The sequence below is a fragment of the Hemicordylus capensis genome, chromosome 1 (assembly GCF_027244095.1).
Source record: "Hemicordylus capensis ecotype Gifberg chromosome 1, rHemCap1.1.pri, whole genome shotgun sequence".
NCBI lineage: Eukaryota > Metazoa > Chordata > Lepidosauria > Squamata > Cordylidae > Hemicordylus > Hemicordylus capensis.
The window spans coordinates 113,936,934-113,956,181 of NC_069657.1; the positions used below are offsets into that span (position 1 = coordinate 113,936,934).

At 44.5% G+C, this 19,248-nt stretch overlaps 1 long non-coding RNA gene across 1 annotated transcript in view; it reads left to right on the top strand.

Moving 5' to 3' along the window:
• Positions 1 to 3,279, top strand: part of LOC128341206 (uncharacterized) — a 39,379-nt gene extending 36,100 nt beyond the window's left edge. Inside the window, exon 6 of the long non-coding RNA XR_008314259.1 lies at positions 1,145 to 3,279. This is a non-coding gene — a long non-coding RNA (uncharacterized LOC128341206). The remainder of the gene's footprint in view (positions 1 to 1,144) is intronic.
• Positions 3,280 to 19,248: the final 15,969 nt, after the last annotated feature.

Here is a 19,248-nt window from a genome sequence, read left to right on the forward strand (position 1 = left end):
AATAGTGACTTCTATTGTCATCCCCATCTTTTGTTGGGGGTGTGTGTTGGAGCTAGGGCCCTGGTAGCGTCAGCTCTCAGCTGCTATGTCTCACAGTGACCACTGGAGGGCTTTAGGGTCATGGATAAAAGTACTGGACTCCTCCCCTCTTTGTTCTTCCAGTTCTAGTCTCCATTTTGTCTCTCCAGAGATGGCTTTGTTTTGTTGTCTCTCCAGAGATGGGGAGGAGAGCTGGTCTTGTGATAGCAAGCATGACTTGTCCCCTTAGCTAAGCAGGGTCTGCCCTGGTTGCATATGAATGGGAGACTAGAAGTGTGAGCACTGTAAGATATTCCCCTCAGGGGATGGAGCCATTCTGGGAAGAGCAGAAGGTTTCAAGTTCCCTCCCTGACTTCTCCAAGATAGGGCTGAGAGAGATTCCTGCCTGCAACCTTGGAAAAGCTTCTGCCAGTCTGTGAAGACAATACTGAGCTAGAAAGACCAATGGTCTGACTTAGTATATGGCAGCTTCCTATGCTCCTAGTCTCTCTCCCCTTCAGCCTTTAGCTCAGCTTTCCTAGTGTTTTGTAACTTTTCAATAAATCCTTGTAGTTCTTTGATACTAAAGAACTGTCTCAAGACTTCTTGCTTTGCTGCTTTCTCACCAAACTGGCTTGGCTTTGCTATTTAGGGACTGAACTGCCATTTCTCCCTTACAGGGGCTAAGCAGTGGGCTTTTCTCTTAAAAAAAATTTTTTTTTAATGTATTTTAAAATTGAAAGAGTGGCAGAGCCTCTCCATTCATATCCCCCCCCCCCACAAATAATTAGCCACTCTGGACTACTGTAATAGGGATGGTGAAATTGCACTCTGCTGGTGGCAGCTATTTTCCCCTACAATGCAACATCCAGAGCATTGGGGGGGGGGAGCATGGAGGTTGCTGAAAGAAGGACTTCTGTCACTCATTCTCAAGTTTAAAGCCAAGAAAAAGTCTGCCACTGCTTCCATTTGGCCACACTACAAGGTAGCCCCCCCCCCCCACTGCCCCATTCAATAAATGAATGTAGGGGGAAAACAATAACAAACTGTCTATATCCTATCTGTTCTGGGAACTTGTTTGAGAACAAATGAAAATACTAAAGTGTTCCACTTTTCATCTTTAAAGGTCAGTATGGAACAGGCAGCATGACATGGACCAATCTTCTCTGCTGCTTGACTCCTGGGACACTACCTGCTCTATAAAGCCAACATTTCATTTCCCAGTTTACTGACTGAAAAGAGACATTGATGCCTGCCAAATGCAGTCTTCGTGTGGTTTTCTATTTGCAACCTGTTTCCCCTCATTTTCTGCATGAGGTTATTTTTCTGTTTGCTTCCATAAATAATGCAGGTTGAAAAGTCAATTTGTTGTAATGCAGATGTATAGGAGGGAGAGAGATATTATAAAAGTAGAGATGCTTCACTTTGGGAGCTCATATGCATTTGAGGACAGATTTTAGGACACAAACTTAAGAAGCTGCAACACAAATGCCATTTGTGTTTATCCTGAGCTACAACTCAGGATCTGCAAAAGCTCCACCCAACAGCTCCAAAAAACTAAATGAGCTGCAGAGGTTCCAAAACCACAGTTTGTGCACCAGGGGTGGTGTGCGGGGGGGGGGGGTGCCTTTAAAAGAGCAGGGAAGGAGCTCCTTACCGCCTTGCCCCCGCCCTGCTGCTTTCCCCAGCGCTCAATTTTTCATCAGCGTCGGCACGCACAGGGCTCCTTACCTGTTCTTTTAAAGGCACTCCCCGCCAGTCAAGCCGATTCGAACGCCAGCATTCAAGCCAGTTCAGTGCTTCCTTTTGCAAGTGTCGAACTGGCTTGTGCACATCCCTGCCACTGACTAAGAAGACAGCACTCCCTGCCATACACAACAGAAGCTTCCTGTTTTACACCTGTGCAGATTTATCCACTAAAATATTTGCTCTGAAAGATAAAATAGGTGAACAGAACATAGCTCCAAGATTAGCATACTGCAAAGTAATGAGTAATTGAGATATCCAGACAGCTTATCACACAGAGAATTTTTAATTTGCATGCTGTATATATGAACACAGATAAAATGCACAGAGATTTGCTTTTAAGCCCACTGTTGTCTTCCACTTAAACAATGTCCATATGGTCCATTGCGTTCCCACCACTAGCTTCTTCATTTGAAAGAGCCGCTCCCCATGCCTATTCCCTCAGAGCCATGTCTCTTTTTGTGCTATGATGTCCCCTGGTGGCTGCTCTGCAGTTCTTTGCCAAGCAGTTTAGATTAAACGTAGCCAAAGCAGAAGGTTGGTTTGGCTTGAAATCTCAACTGTTAACATGCACAATGTAAAAATGTTCAAGGCTTCAATAAAGAGTATGAAAAACATCGTTGATAAACTGCCCGGCAGCTTGGAATCCAGTGCTTTCATGGATGCAGGATCAGTCTGAGATTTCTGAAAGAACTACTGTGTTACTTACAAATGCAAACTGTATTTGAAGTGCAAAATCCTCTGAGTCCGCCTTGAAGGTGTTCATGCTCACCCAGAGTTCTTATGCTCCCTCTGTTCCATTCCCTCTTCCTCTTGGACTTGCTTCCAACAGCCCTTTACAACCAGGAGCAAAAGGAAAACAGATGCAGCCACCATTCCTCTAGTGCTGCTTCCCAGCGCCCCACCCATACCCTTTACTTGATATTTATTAATAAAATCATTTTAAAATGAATGAAGCTAATCCATCAGGGCTCTGTAAACTTGGATGCCGATTGGGATAGTATAGAAGCAACAATGGAAGAAGTTTCCTTTGAACATTTTTACATTGAACCAACCCTTCTCCCATCCCTGGCAATGGTGTGTGCCAGTACACAGATAAAAAACTTAGAAATTTGTTGAAACTCCATTTTTAACAGGTAACACTGTTATTTCACCCACAATGTATTGTGCATATTGGTATGTGTATGAGGCTTGTTTTGTGTGAGGAAATGTTAGCATGAACCATAATGCTATTCATTTCTCATTCAATTTGTAAGAGATCTTCGTGAAAAAATGATTCTTTTATTTTTCTTTCATTCATTGTTGGATAGATGGATGCTTTATTCTGACAATATGAGAGAGTGTGAGTGTCCAGCAGATCACTGAGGGATGACAATTTGAAAGTCTGAATACTAGATAAGTACTCCATTCCCACTCTGGCATTCTCCCTTCTGACCTACAAATTCCCTTGGGGAGGGCTGCTTACTTCTATGACTCAGAAAAAGTATATACTACAAAGACATTCTGTTTTCATTATCCTTGATCCTTCTTTCTTTCCTGATACCAGATTTTTTTTAAAAAAATAATCAAACTTATCATTAACACACCAATTAATTATGCTTTTCCTACAGAACAAAAAATATCTTTCATGGATATTGAAAAGAATTAACATGTGGATGACAATTAAGCTGAATCTAAACATGTGAATTTAAATGCTTGAAGGCTGAGTGTTATCAAGGAGTGTTATCAAAGAGTACACAATTTTCTTTCCCCTAGGACATTTCTGGAGGAAGAAGTAGGCATATGCTCAAAAGCTTCCCCACATCTAACTTTCAATCCCTGTGAACAGGAAGAATGCAGGAATATTTTATGCATACCACAAGATGCACTTGATTCAATGCAGTCCACCACGTTGAGGCAATGTAATATTCAAGAAGTGAAAAGAGTAGTGGACAAGGAAATCATAGTGGGTAAAATGGGGGAGTCACCTTAAGTGGTGCAGTGGGGAAATGCTTGACTAATGAGCAGAAGGTTGCTGGTTCAAATCCCTGCTGGTATGTTTACCAGACTATGGGAAACACCTATATCGGACAGCAGCAGAGGCGTAACTATAGGGGGGCAGGGGGGGCACTGCCCCGGGCGCCATCTTTCCTGGTCACGTGGGGGGTGCCGCCATGACAAAAAAAATTTTTTTAAAATTTTTTTTTGTTAATACAAATGTTTCCAGCTCAGTGCAACAGCGCTGCAGCAGTCAAGGGAGCGCATCGGCACCCCCTCCCCCACGAGCGGTCCCTTCCGCGCTGCCCGTGCGCCCCCCCCATTGCTTTGCTGGCGCCTGGCAGCCAGTCAGTGGCCTGGCTTGGCGGCGGCGGCGGGCACTTGTGAGGAAAAACCTAAGTATAATGTAGTATGTTGTGGGGGGGCGGGGGGCGCCATTTCAGTGCTTGCCCCGGGCGCCGTTTTCCCTAGTTACGCCTCTGGACAGCAGTGATACAGGAAGATGCTGAAAGGCATCATCTCATACAACGCTGGAGGAGGCAATGGTCAGCCCCTCCTGTATTCTACCAAAAGAAAACCACAGGGCTCTGTGTGAGCCAAGGGTCGAAATAGACTTGATGGCACACTTTAAAATGTGGAGACATCCGTGCATGGGAAGAGGGAAAGCAGTTCATTCCTCTCAGAAGTCAGTAATCATATTATTGCCTATCACTGTTCTAGTTGCAGTGGTAGCGACAGGGGCTGGCAATGCTGCTGCCAAAGGGACATTCTAGCCAGCCGCATTCGTCATAAAGATACAGGCTTGTGCCAGTGCTTTGGGGAAAGAGCTACTACTCTGAATCTAATAAAGTTGCTCTTGTAGCTTTCATCCTTCCTTAGCCATATGGCTCCCATCCCTAATATTTACTTGCCATCTACAAACATATTTGGCAACATCCATCCTATTTCCCATTGAAATCAATGGGTTTCACTGAGTCATGTCTCATTGATTTCAATAGTCCTAAGTCATCACTTACTAGTCTGGATGCTGCCCATTGTGTGAGACATATTAGCACTGTCTGAGTGAAATCATTGACTTCCAAGTCATATTCAAACTTTTCTACCTGGAGACATCACAATTTTCACATGCACACCTCCAAATCACTGGGCCATAGGAGGAACTGATGGGAGAGAGATGCTATTGTCAGCTTGAAACAGGTCGGTTCTCTTACTGCTCAAGAGAGCAGTAACATTAGGAAGAGAAGCCGGGGAAAGGAATGAGTTAATAGTGACTATAGGAATGTTTTTAATGTGACATCACACATAGGATAGGCAACATAAAGAGGCTGATGATGATCAGCCAAGCCCGGTCCTGACTGATCAGTTATAGCAATAGTTAAGCAAACTGTTTTTGGTAGTTGATAAAGCAGTTAAATGGATATGATGAGGAAAATTGCTCAAAGTAGTCCCATTGGCTGGCAGTCTCTGCAGGGCTATGGAAACAGAAGTAGCCTTGCAGAAGTGCAGGCTGGTGCTTAAGGGCGTGAGGTGGAAGGGAGAGAATGCCGGTTTCACTGCTCTCTCGCCTCTCCAGGTGGAGGTTTTACTTCTAGGATTTAGGAATCTGTCCCTGGTGGCTGTGGAGTGGTGGAATCACTCTTTCTATTGCTATTATTTATAGACTGCTTTTCAACAAAGTTCTCAAAGTGGTTTGCATGGAAAAATAATTTAAAACATGATTTTCCAAAGTATAAAAAGACACACAAAGCAGATACCAGCAATAGCCACTGGAAGGATTGTAGGAGTCAGAGTTGCTAGGGTTGGGCCGTTGAAGCTTATAGGTGCACCCCAGACCCCGTCTGGTACAACCTCCTGAAAAGGAACAATAATCTTGGTGACTTTGGTGAATTCTGAAACAACCAGCATTGAGTTGTTCTGTTACTATAGTTTAGGCCGCATAGTCGATTGGTGTCTTATATGGCTATTTAAATAACATTCATTCTTCAAAGAAAGGGTTTGGTAGTATTTAGTCACATGCTCACTGTATGCTTTATCTAGTTTAAGACATTTTAAAATATTACACACTGCTGCATACAGCTTCACAGTAATAAAGCCATGAGAGCCTCCCAGTGGTGGCCTCTGATTCTTTATAAATCAGACCACTCCGCACTGTTTTGCTGTAGTGACACATAGCTTCCATCCCTAGAGAATATCGTTTTAGTATAATACACTCTACAGGTGCAGAAGTGGAACAAACAGAATATCCTTTTTAATATACATTACATAACATACAAACACTCCTGTTTATAGGCTGGAACTATAAGCATTCAAACTTTCTGAATGGTCTGAGGAAGACAAGAACCAATAAAATGTATTCCTGTATGTATTTGCATAAAATGTATTCCTGTTTATATGTGTCACACTGATCTAAGAATGGCTACAGGGACATGGGGCCATTCGTAATATTTGCATGCAATCAAATGGGTGGATAGCACTAAATGTGGATATGATATGACACTGTTTTCACTGGTTGAAGGCTAGTGCAAATAAGCCTGATAATCACCTGGATTTATTAGCAAACTTCAACTCTGTGTTTCAGCTAGATAGAAAAACAGTCACTAAATGTGATGTTGCAAATTGTGAAATAAATTTATGGTGCCAGGGCTTCAGAATGAGTAGTTACACAAGCAGTGCTACCACTAGAGGTGTGCATGAATCGTTTTTTGCCATTTGAGTCAACCTCTACTTGAATCTCAAAAAATCAAATCGATTTTGTTCAACGAATCAATTTGAAAATTTGCAGCAACAACAAAAACCACGATTCACCCATAGGGAACAATGGGGGACTCAAATAACCTCATTGTTCCCCATGGATAGGTCCAAGGGCACCAAAGTGGGTTGGGTGGTAGGGCATGATGAGTGCTACCTATCACCCAACTCACAAAAGAAATGGGCAAGTGGGCTATCTATCTATCTATCTATCTATCTATCTATCTATCTATCTATCTATCTAAATTAAACTTTCCCCCCAAAATACCTAGGATCCTATGGTGGTTTAGGTTTTTTTAAAAATTAAAAATTGCCTGCTTGCCCGGATGGTAGGTAGCACCCATCACACCGCACCATCCAACCCACTTCGGTGTCCCTAGGTCCTACTAATGGGGAACAATGGGGTGATTCGAGTTCCCCATTGTTCCCTCTGGAGTGCAGTGCACACATTTTGCAACCCTGCCTTGAAAAAAACACTGCAGAACAGACACACACACAGTTCCTCCCAACACAGAACAACATATTTTGCCAAACACTCCAAATATGGCCAAAAAGGAATCACTGGCCCAGAATCCACAGCCAGCCACAGTGCCTGTCCTGCAGTAACATCACTGGCACAAGTTGCTTTCTCCCACACAATTATGACTCCATCCTTACTTTCTGACATTGCAAAAGTTGCCATAGCAGTACTCTTAGTAGCAGCAAGCATAGCCATAAACTCAACTGATCAGGGTGGTGTTCCGTGGGTGGGGACTCCTACAATCTCCCCGTTGTCATGGATGGACCACCATCTGGTTAAGTTTGGACTTACAACCACTTTCCACTTTTGCAGGGGCGAGGGTCCTATTAGAATGGTCCGCCCGAAGAGGTTACTGGATCTGGTAGGATTCCAAGAAGCCTTGGAGGGATTTAATGTTGGCTCTGCTGGTGATCCTGTTGATGCCCTGGTTGAGAACTGGAACAACTTGCTCACCAGGGCAGTAGACACGATTGCTCCTAAGTGTCCCCGCCGACCTGCTTCAAAATTGGCCCCTTGGTATACGGAAGATCTATGGGGGCTGAAGTGGCAAGGTAGGCAACTGGAGCGCAAGTGGAGAAAAACTCGACTTGAATCCAACAGATTACGACATAGAGCAAATTTAAAGATCTATGCTCAGGCGATACGTGGGGCAAAGAAGCGGTTATTTTCTGCCCGTATTGCCTCTGCGAGTTCACGTCCAGCGGAATTGTTCAGGGTTGTGAGGGGACTAGTATCTGCTCCTTCTCCCTTGAACCAGAATTTGGAGGTTACCCGCTGTGGTGTGTTTAATGAATTTTTCACAGACAAAATCTCTCGGATTCGGGCCAACCTAGATGGAGACTCCACAATTAATTTGATGTCTGAACTGGAGGTGTCCGACAACTCCTCTTATACGATTCGACTGGCTCAAGTTCAGTTTGTGACTCCTGATGATGTCGACAAGCTGCTTGGAGTGGTGATGCCTACCACTTGTCCTCTTGATCCTTGTCCAACATGGCTTGTTCTATCTAGCAGGGAGGCTGTTGTAGGCGGCCTGGTAGAAATCATAAATGCTTCTCTGAGGGAGGGCAGGATGCCTCCTTGTCTTAAGGAGGCAATTATTAGACCTCTTCTAAAGAAGCCTGCGTTAGATCCCTCAGAGTTGAGCAATTATAGGCCAGTTTCCAATCTCCCATGGCTGGGCAAGGTAACTGATAGGGTGGTGGCCTCTCAGCTCTAGGCGGTCTTGGAGGAAACTGATTATCTAGACCCATTTCAAACTGGTTTTCAGGCGGGCTATGGGGTGGAGACTGCCTTGGTCGGCCTGATGGATGATCTCCAATTGGGAATTGACAGAGGAAGTGTGACTCTGTTGGTCCTCTTGGATCTCTCGGCGGCTTTCGATACTATCGACCATAGTATCCTTCTGGAACGTCTGAGGGGGTTGGGGGTGGGAGGCACTGTTTTACAGTGGTTCCGCTCCTACCTCTCGGACAGATTCCAGATGGTGTCGATTGGAGATTGTTGCTCGTCAAAATCTGAGCTTAATTATGGTGTCCCTCAAGGCTCCATTCTCTCTACAATGCCTTTTAACATCTACATGAAACCGCTGGGAGAGATCATCAGGGGATTTGGAGCTGGGTGTTACCAGTATGCTGCTGACACCCAGATCTACTTCTCCATGTCAACTTCTTCAGGAGTTGGCATATCCTCCCTAAATGCCTGCCTGGAAGCAGTAATAGGCTGGATGAGGGAGAATAAACTGAAGCTGAATCCAGATAAGACGGAGGTACTTATAGTGTGGGGTCGGAACTCTAGAGACGATTTTGATCTGCCTGGTCTAGATGGGGTCACACTTCCCCAAAAGGAACAGGTTCGCAGTCTGGGAGTACTTCTGGATCAACGTCTCTCCTTGGTTTCTCAGGTTGAGGCGGTGGCCAGGGGTGCCTTCTATCAGCTCCGGCTGATACGCCAGCAGCGCCTGTTTCTCGAGATCAATGACCTCAAAAAAGTGGTACATTTGTTCGTAACCTCCAGACTGGACTTCTGTAATGCACTCTATGTGGGGCTGCCTTTGTACGTACTCCGGAAACTTCAGTTGGTTCAGAATGCAGCAGCCAGGTTGGTCTCTGGGTCATCTCGGAAAGACCACATTACTCCTTTGTTGATGGAGTTACACTGGCTGCCAATAGGTTTCCGGGCAAAATACAAAGTGCTAGTTACAACTTATAAAGCCCTAAACGGCTTAGGCCCTGGGTATTTAAGAGAGCGTCTTCTTCGCTATGAGCCCCACCGGCCGTTGAGGTCACTTGAGGAGGTCCATCTCCAGTTGCCACCAACTCATTTGGTGGCAACACAGAGACAGGCCTTCTCGGCTGCTGCCCCGAGATTGTGGAATGCGCTCCCTGCTGAGATACGATCCTCTCCATCTCTGGCAATTTTAAGAAAACACCTGAAAACACATCTCTTCAACCAGGCTTTCTCAGCTTTTTAAAACTTGTTTTAAATTGTTCTGATTATTTAATTGTTGTTTTATGATGTTTTTAATTGTTAATCATTGTTTTATGCTTTATAATTTTTGTCTTAATTATTAACTGATTTTAATGGTGTTTTAATGTAAACCGCCCTGAGCCTTTTGGAAGGGTGGTATAGAAGTTTTAATAATAAAGAATAAATAAGGAATAAATAAATAAGCACCTCGCTGCTTACCCCTGCTTCTAGATCATTTATCAATAAATTAATAAGCACCGGTCCCAGTACAGATCCCTGAGGGACCCCACTTCTTACTTCCCTCCATTGTGAAAACTCTCCATTTATACCTACCCTCTGTTTCCTGTCTTTCAACCAGTTAGCAATCCACACATGTACTTGTCCCTTTATCCCATGACTGCTAAGTTTCCTCAGGAGTCTTTGATGAGGAACTTTGTCAAAAGCTTTTTGGAAGTCCGGGTATACTATGTCAACTGGATCACCTTGATCCACACACTTGTTGACACTCTCAAAGAACTCCAAAAGGTTGGTGAGGCAAGATTTACCTTTGCGGAAGCCATGCTGGCTCACTCCAGCAAGGCTTGTTCTTCTATGTGCTTTACAATTTTATCCTTGAGGATGCTTTCCATCTATTTGCCTGGAACTGATTTTAGGCTAACCGGCCTGTAATTTCCCGGATCGCCCATGGATCCCTTTTTGAAAATTGGCTTATGTTTATCCGGTGCTTTTTAATTTATTCATAAATGATCTAGAAGCAGGGGTAAGCAGCGATGTGGCCAAATTTGCAGATGATACCAAACTCTTCCAGGTAGTGAAATCCCAAACGGAATGTGAGCAGCTCCAAAAGGATCTCTCCAAACTGGGGGAGTGAGCGACAAAGTGGCAAATGTGGTTCAGTGTTAGCAAGTGTAAGGTGATGCACATTGGGACAAAAAACCCCAACTTCAAGTATATGCTGCTGGGATCTGAGCTGTCGGTGACTGACCAGGAGATGAATCTTGGGGCAGTGGTGGACAGCTCGTTGAAAGTGTCGACTCAATGTGCGGCAGCTGTGAAAAAGGCCAATTCCATGCTAGGGATTATTAGGAAGGGGATTGAAAATAAAACGGCTAATATTACAATGTCCTTATACAAAACTATGGTGCAACCACACTTGGAGTACTGTGTACAATTCTGGTCACCACATCTTAAAAAGGACATTGTAGAACTGGAAAAGGTACAGAAGAGGGCAACCAAGATGATCAGGGGCCTAGAGCACCTTTCTTACGAAGCAAGAGTACAACACCTGGGGCTTTTTAGTTTAGAAAAAAGACGACTGCAGGGAGACATGATAGAAGTCTATAAAATCATGCATGGTGTGGAGAAAGTGGATAGAGAGAAATCCTTTTCCCTCTCACACAGCACTAGAACCAGGGGTCACTCCATGAAATTGATTGCCCGGAGGTCTAGGACCAACAAACGGAAGTACTTTTTCACACAACGCGTGATCCACTTGTGGAACTCTCTGCCACAGGATGTGGTGACAGCCAACAACCTGGATGTTTTAAAGAGGGGTTTGGATAACTTCGCGGAGGAGAGGTCTATCAATGGCTACTAGTCGGAGGGCTATAGGCCACCTCCAGCCTCAAAGGCAGGATGCCTCTGAGTACCAGTTGCAGGGGAGTAATGGCAGGAAAGAGGGTATGCCCTCAACTCCTGCCTGTGGCTTCCAGCGGCATCTGGTGGGCCACTTTGCGAAACAGGATGCTGGACTAGATGGGCCTTGGGCCTGATACAGCAGGGCTGTTCTTATGTTCTTAAGTAGGTACGTACACTGCTCTGAGCTTCTCAGAGGAATAGCAGGATATAAGTGTAAAAATAAATAAATAAATAAAATAATCTGAGATCCAGCAAAACCAGAGTTAATAGCAGCAATAGCACAGCATATTATACTGAGTGCAGAGAAAAGTAAACCACAAATCCAAACCTTCCTTGAGGTCATTCACACATTCACAAAAATGTGTTCTACCCAGGTTTGGGAGCTGGTTGTGTGGAAGCAAGGTAGGAGGGAAACATGTCAACATGCTGGTGGCTGGGGCGCACGTGTGCCAGCCATGTATGTGCCAACGCCGATCGGGGCTGCAGGAAGGACTGCTGCAGCCCCACACATCTCTTTCAAAATTGAGCACTGGCAGGGGAAAGTTGCGGGGAGGGGGTGAACAAGTAAGGAGCACCTTATCTGCTAGTTTAAAGGCATCCCCCTGCGCCACCCCAGTGCAAATTGTCAGTGCACAGCCCTAGGGATGACAAGCAAGGGGCTAAGCAAAAGACATCATGGGAAAGATTTGAAGAGTGGTTTTAAAGAAAGAGAGAGAGGAAGCACCGAGTAGGTGTTCAGGGAGGTAGCTCCAGGTATAAGGGGCAGCAAGAAAGAATGGGTGGGGTTGTTTAAAGGAGCATATAGTGGTAAAACCCTAATTGTACAAAGTGCTATCAGCAAGGAACAATGCAATTAGATGCTGAGCATCCCAACTAGGTAACTAGATCATTGTCTTACATGTAGCTGCAGTTTCAGAGGCATAGCTACAATTGAAGAAGTGCCAGTGGGGGAATGTCCCTGGGACTCTGTGTGTGTGGTGGCGGAGAGGTCCTGGCTGGGTGACAGCTTGCTTTTTGTTCTCACGCTTCTCTGAAGCAGGCAAAGGAGGGCAGAGGCACACCTTCACTTTTTGTCCCAGGGCCCACTCCAACCTTTCCACGCTGCTGTGCAGTTTTACACACCTTCTTACTGCTAAGAAGGTGCTAACTGAGCAGTGGTGATTCTCTTTATTTAGCGGGGAGAGCAACTGGCCCTATCCATACCCAGCACAGCATCCCACCAGTGGCTGTTGCTGGTGTCTATCTTATGTTTCTTTTTTTTAGATTGGGAGCCTTTGGGGGACATTTTATTTGTTTGTTTGTTAAGTAAACTGCTTTGGAAACTTCTGTTGAAAAGCGGTATATAAATATTCACCGTATTCGTGCAAGTATAGTATAGGTGCAAGAAAGCAGATGGACTCCGTGCAAGTGCTGGAGTAATATTAGCAAATGGATGGGAAAAGAGTAACTGCTGTATACATTATTGATAGAGAATCCCATTAGAGCTCATCAGAGCTGATGTTGGTATTACTGTATTAGATTACTCTTGAGTACATAAAATCATATCTCTCAGGAGCCATCTAAATTGGAATTATAAAGGGCAATACTGCTTCTACTGCAGCAAACATGATTCTATTTATATGTATTTCTTTGCTGCTGATCTGGTTTATGGCATCTGTGTTGAAAAATTATTGGGGAAGGGGAGACACACAGATGCCAGTGACTGTGATACCAGGAAGATAATTGACAGGCGCACCATTGGAGTATACACATACTTAGTACTTAAAAACAGATGAAATGAATGTAAGAAGTAGCAATTCATATGTACTCTCTAGAGTTTTAAATCACTAATTCTCACATGAAAAACAAAATCACCCTTCTACATGCATTGCATTTACAAACATTGCAGGAGAAAGACAGCAGGCTGTCCCTAAGTATACTGTAAGGACAAGATGAAAACAATATTATTCATTCAATGAGCTTGCAACAAGAAAGACTAAAGAAGCATATTCAAGGCCTCTTAATGACCATCATCAGTTACTTTTTAACATCCTTAAAGCACCCATCATCCTCACAATCAGGGTGATTAAACATAGTAAAAACATAGAAAAACATAGTGAAATTTCCACCCCCATCCCCATCTCTTCAATCTATGTCTAAGTATGAGGAGGAATAAATAGTAAGAATGTAACACTACACTTTTTTAAAAAAGTGTAGAGAGGGAGAAACCATATTACTCCTTTGCTGATGGAGTTACACTGGCTGCCAATAGCTTTCCGGGCAAAATACAAAGTGCTAGTTGTAACTTATAAAGCCCTAAACTACTTAGGCCCTGGGTATTTAAGAGAGTGTCTTCTTCACTATGAACCCCACTGCCCTTTGACGTCATCTGAGGAGGTCCATCTCCAGTTACCGCCAACTCATCTGATGGTTACACAGAGATGGGCCTTCTCAGTTGCTGCCCCGAGATTGTGGAATGCACTCCCCACTAAGATACAATCCTCCCCATCTCTAGCAATTTTTAAAAAAACATCTAAAAACCCATCTTTTTAACCAAACTTTCTCAGCCTTTTAAAATTCGTTAGTTTTAATTTTGTAATTGATTTTAAATTGTTGAATTGTTTTAACTTTTTATATGTGTTTTAATCGTTTTATGTTAACCGCCCAGAGATGAAAGTTTGGGTGGTTTATAAATGTGATGAATGAATGAATCCTCTCCAATAACAGCCTTGGTGTCCGTCCGTGGACCTCCCTTGGCTGTTCTGGGCATGCGCGGAGCGCATGCACAGGACGGCCGTAACAGAAACAGAGACAGTCACCAGGTGGCCATGTTTGTGACTCTGCCCAGCCGGCGACGGGACCAGACCACCCGCAGGCAGCAGATGAAGCTGCGGCTGCAGCAGCCGCTGGAAGGCAGAGACGGCAGCGTGGAGAACGGACAGAAGAGGCGGCTGAGGGGGAACCGGGAGAGCGAGGAACAAAAAAAAAATGGCAGGGGGGGGGGAAGTAAAAAAACGGCCCACGGGGAGCAGAGAAGGAGGCGGAGGAGGTCGGTGGGCGGCGCGGGGGTGTTTTGTGCACACAACAAGCCGCTTCTGGGGAGGAAGAAGCAAAGAAGGGAAGGGAACCCGCAAGCAGCTCCGCGGCCACCCAAAGGGAACCCGCTGCGGCCTCCTGCCTTGCTTTGAGAGCCGTTTGCCCTGCTGAGCCGAGCCCAGCCAAGCCCGGCCCCTCGCCTTACCCAGACAGCATGGCTGCTGCTGCTGCTGTTCCTTCGCCTCCTGCAGCCGCCAGACGTTCCCGGGCAGCAGGAGGAGATGGTGCGTGCCGCTTGCCTGTCGCCCAGCAGCACTCGGGGCGTGGGCAGCAGGGCCAGCAGCACCTGCAGAAGCCGCTGCTGCCACAGCCTTGGAAAAGCGCCTGTAAAGCGCCCCTCACAGACCCGAGGTGATTCCCTCCCGGCGGCGTCTTGGCAGCCGAGAGTAGGAGGAGGAAAAGCCAGGGCTCCCCTCTGCCCTCAGAAAAATTACCCCACTCCACAGCACAGAAGGCACTGGCCCAGCCATAAGGAGGAGGGCACGAGGCAGCCACAGGAGACGAAAATAGACAGCACCAAAGGACTACTAGCTAACGTGGGCCAGAGACTGAAGGAGGAAGTCAAAGATAGAGAGAAAGAGAGAGAGAGAAAGAGAGAGAGAGACAGACAGAAAAGAAGGAGTGCAGGAGGGAGACAGGACAATAGAAAAAAAAGAAGGAATAAGAGAGACGGGAGAGAAAAGAACAAAATAAACAAGGAGGGAGAAAGAGAAAATAGGAAAGAAAGAAGTAAAGAACAAAGGGGGGGAAAGAAATGAGGGAGAAAGACAAAAAAACCCCAAAACCCGCCAGCCCCAAAGAGCGCGCCCATTATAGAAAGAAAAGAGGAAAAGAAAAAGAAAAAGAAAAAAATTGAGAAAAAGTGGAAGGAAGGAAGGAAAAGAGGGAGAGGGAGAGAGAGGAAAGGAAGGAAAGGAAAGAGAGGAAGAGGGAGAGAAAGAAAAAAAGGGGGGCAAGAGAAAGGGAGAAGGAATAAAGGACAACAACAACAAAAGGTACTAGCGCCCGTTATTTTAACAGGCTTAAAAATACTAGTGAATAAATAAATACCTAACAGTCTGAATGCCATAGGATCTAGCGTATGCTCCCTCTGCCCCACGATTGGTACATGCTGGCAGTGTTGTCATGGCCATTGGGAGAATGACTGGCAGGATTGCACCTCTTTGATTCTTCAGCATTTCATTTCATTCTCCCATCTTGTGCTGGACTAGTTTAGGATCCCAACTGCATTAGGATAACCAAAGCAGGACACTGGCATAACTGGCGTATAGGTTTGCTTGATCAGTTCCCTGCATCTTTCCCTACTCTTCCAGCCCCTACTGCCGTTTGAATCCATTTTTTCATCATCAATCCTCATCCTCATCATATCAAGAATACTATTTTTATTGACTGTTTTACATTTTAAAAAATCAGGGTTTCCTGCCCCTCAACCCCCATGAACATGTGCAAGTGTTTCCCATTAAATCACACTAATTCATATTTTCTGTCACCAGAACATAGGATCAAGGCTAAATTCTGAATGATGTGACACATTGTCATGCATTGAATCAATAATACTCACATGCAAATACTTCTGCTTCAGAGATCACAAAGGGAACACTCAAGTGGGTTTGAGTATAATTCCCATGGAAGGATGCCAGAAAAACAGAATTGAAATCTACAGGAGTCTATAAAGCAGCAATGAATACTGATGTAATGCCTATGATGAAATATGAAGAAAAAATGCCTCTCTGTAGCATTGTTGGGTGGCCATAAGTTAGAAAGATGTAGTATGATTTTTCTGCCATTTTAAACATGCATATTAACTGAGACATGTAATCGTACAAACATTCCAAAATGTAGAAAATGTTTTTCTACTACTTTGCAACAGCATTTGCATTGTCTAAAATAATAATTGCAATAAATATCTTACTCATATTCTCACAATGGTTCAATTTTATTTTGGAATGATAAAAGAAAAGGACAACTAATGTGATTTACCACTGTGCATGGCTTCAGGCACCAATTTATTGTAATACCCATAATCAGCATGGGTATTAATTACGGGGGGAGAGGGGGGAATATGTGTTTCCCCCCATATACTATATGATGAATTGAGTGTTCTCTTAGTCAGACACCTGAATTAGAAGCACCAGGCATGGCATCGGATAAGAAGCAGGGAACTGAAAGCATATGACAGTCTAAATATTGGATGACTGAAGTATAAAGATGGTTGAAGCGCAGAAGGAGTTATTCATTTGAGGGTTGTGAATGGCCCCAGTGAATCCTCCAAACAGATTAGCCCAGACATTGGATGTATACAGAAAACCATATCATCATAGGGTAGCTTCTTGTAAACTGATTGCAGTGAACATATTGCCATATGGGGAAGATTATTCTATACCATTCAGCCATGTGGAGAGATTAATTTTATTACATCTCTGCAATCAATCAGGAATGCACAGTAGTAAGCACTGGTAAAATGCTAGGTCTGTGATGAATGGATGCCTTGTTGTTATCTCAGAGAGAGAATATACAGCAAACACCTGACAAAGAAGCTTTCATATTTAATATTAAGGGGACGATAAGTGCTATCATACTTAGCTGATAGTATGGTAGTGAGTAATGTTATTGTGTGAGTAATACTATTGTGTGGCATGCTCTATTGAAGTACTCTTAGAATATTAACTTTTAAAAATACTTGTGTAATTGGAGAATGACAGCAGTGCGCAAACACAGCCTTGACTGATAGACAGACAGCAGGATCAGCTTTCTTTTTGATGAGAACTCTGAGGTCCACCAGCTGGAGTAGACACAAAATGGTGGCTGTAAGTGGAGCCAGACACAGCTTGTGGCACACAGGGTGCAGCCCATTACCTGCTGCACCCTACATGCCATGAAACATACACTAGGTTAACCCATATATGCAAGTATAAATTTATATCTGAGTTATTACATCTGAGGCTCACCACCACTCTACCTGAAGAAGCCCCTTCTCCAATATTCTCCTGTTCTTTAAGACCATCGGACCAGTTCAGATGATACTTTTAAAAGCAGTTAGTATAGCTGTGGAAGTTTATATCTACTTGGAAAACAGATTCAGATAAACAGACCAATGTGGGTAGAGTGTAAAGTATTCTTCCAATCATGTGTTTAGAACCTTCCTTTCACAGATGCAAGTCTATCACTCCCTTCTCACTATGGTTCCCAGGTGTCCTTTGTTGTATTTCCTGCTTCAAACGCAGCACCTTCTCATAGATATAATTACATAGAATGATAAAATGATCACATGCACAGTGATCAGCTGTGGACATGCAATTGTTCCCTAAGGGAGAACTGGGAGCTTTGGCTCCTTTGGGCCAGATCAGATGAAACTTTCAATGCATGTTTAGATTTTTCTACCCATGTACAAATAATCATCCAAATGGAAAACCACACATTCTCTACCCTGGATTTAAATACTAGATGTACTGTAGGATTTAGAATCTGGGGTAGTCACTATCATGTGATTAGATGAACATCAGAATTGCAATGTGGTGTTTCCCCCACCCCTTAACCATAGAGTTTGGATTGTAAACAGGACAGAGCCCAGGATTGGATCATCCAGTTACGTAGGGAGGACTAGGGGTGTGCACGGAACCGGCTAGCCCAGTTTGGTCCGGCCCCCCTTCAACCCCCACCCCGGTCCGGTCTGGGGAGGGAGTTCACCAATTTTTTTTTAATTGTTAAAAAAAATCATTTACCTCTAGCTCCTTCAGGGGTCTTCCTAAAGGCTGTGGGGTGGAGGTGTCCACGAAGGTTCCCCCTCCCCCCGCCAGCCTTGGTAATCACACTACGGCCTGTTTTACTGTAGTTTCTGGCACATTTGGGCCTCTGTAAGTAGGTGCGGCAGCCATTTTGCCTGCCACCACGCATACACAAATGGCCTCTGTAAGGCCCTGGAACTGGGGGGAGGGGGTTGGTTCGACCCCAAACCATCGAACCCTCGAACCAAACCCCCAAATCCCCAAACCAGTTCGCACATCCCTAGGCAGGACTTACTTGTGGCACAATTTTCCTTCTCATTGCCTGGAGTGGAGAGTTATGAAGTGAGCGCTTTTAATCTCTGTCACACTAACTGGCATTAACTGACATAGGTGGGAATTGTGTCGATTACAAGTTTCACCTGTTTTGGGGGGTCAATAAATGTGAAAAACTGTGTGAGAAAATGTGAGTTCCGAACATGAGGTTTTTGTTTTTCTGCGATAGCAAAAAGGGGCAGTCCTACCCACCAAATAAAAGCCTTAGGGAGAGTGGGGTCACCCCATGTCCCTTGTCTTCTCCCCCCACCCCAAACCATTTCCAGTGCCCCATATGCAGCCTCTTCCATCACTCCCCCACCACCATTTCTCCCTGCTAGGATCTGACAGAGCATTTTGCCCAGGAAGATCCTAGTTAGGTTGGGGTTGAAAGACTGACAGAGAGATTGTTAGAGGAGAGAGCTCAAGGTGCATTTGTGAGGGGATAGGCCAGACCACCAGGCAGGCCCCTTAAGGCATAGGGGTCACCCCTAGTCCATTATCTTCTCTCCCCCACTCTCCAGTGCCCCACTTGCAGCCTCATCAGTCATTTCCTCCCTCCCCCCCCCAAGTATTTAGAGCTCACTATATTATTCACTACTATCTATCTATCTATCTATCTATCTATCTATCTATCTATCTAAAGCTGTTTCAGCCTATCTCACTCACAGACATGGAAGTCCCAGACCAAACCACAAAAGATAGAAACGTGTTGTTTTTTCAGGTAAATTCCACACCTCATCCCCAAAATCCCGAATCGTGGGAATTTTTACCTTTCTAGTGAATGCAGGTATGCAATTTAGGGTTGCCAACATTTTATTGCCAGAAAGAGGGACACAAGTTGGAGGGAGGGGCTGGCTAGGAGGCAGCGGGGGAGGAGATGTATGCAGTGGTAATCAAGAGCCTGAGTATCAGTGACATATATGTTAATGAATTATATGCTACTAAATAATGCCAGCATTGTTATTTAGAACATATTCAAGCGTTATCGCTTTTCAAACAAAAACTTCTCAAAATAGT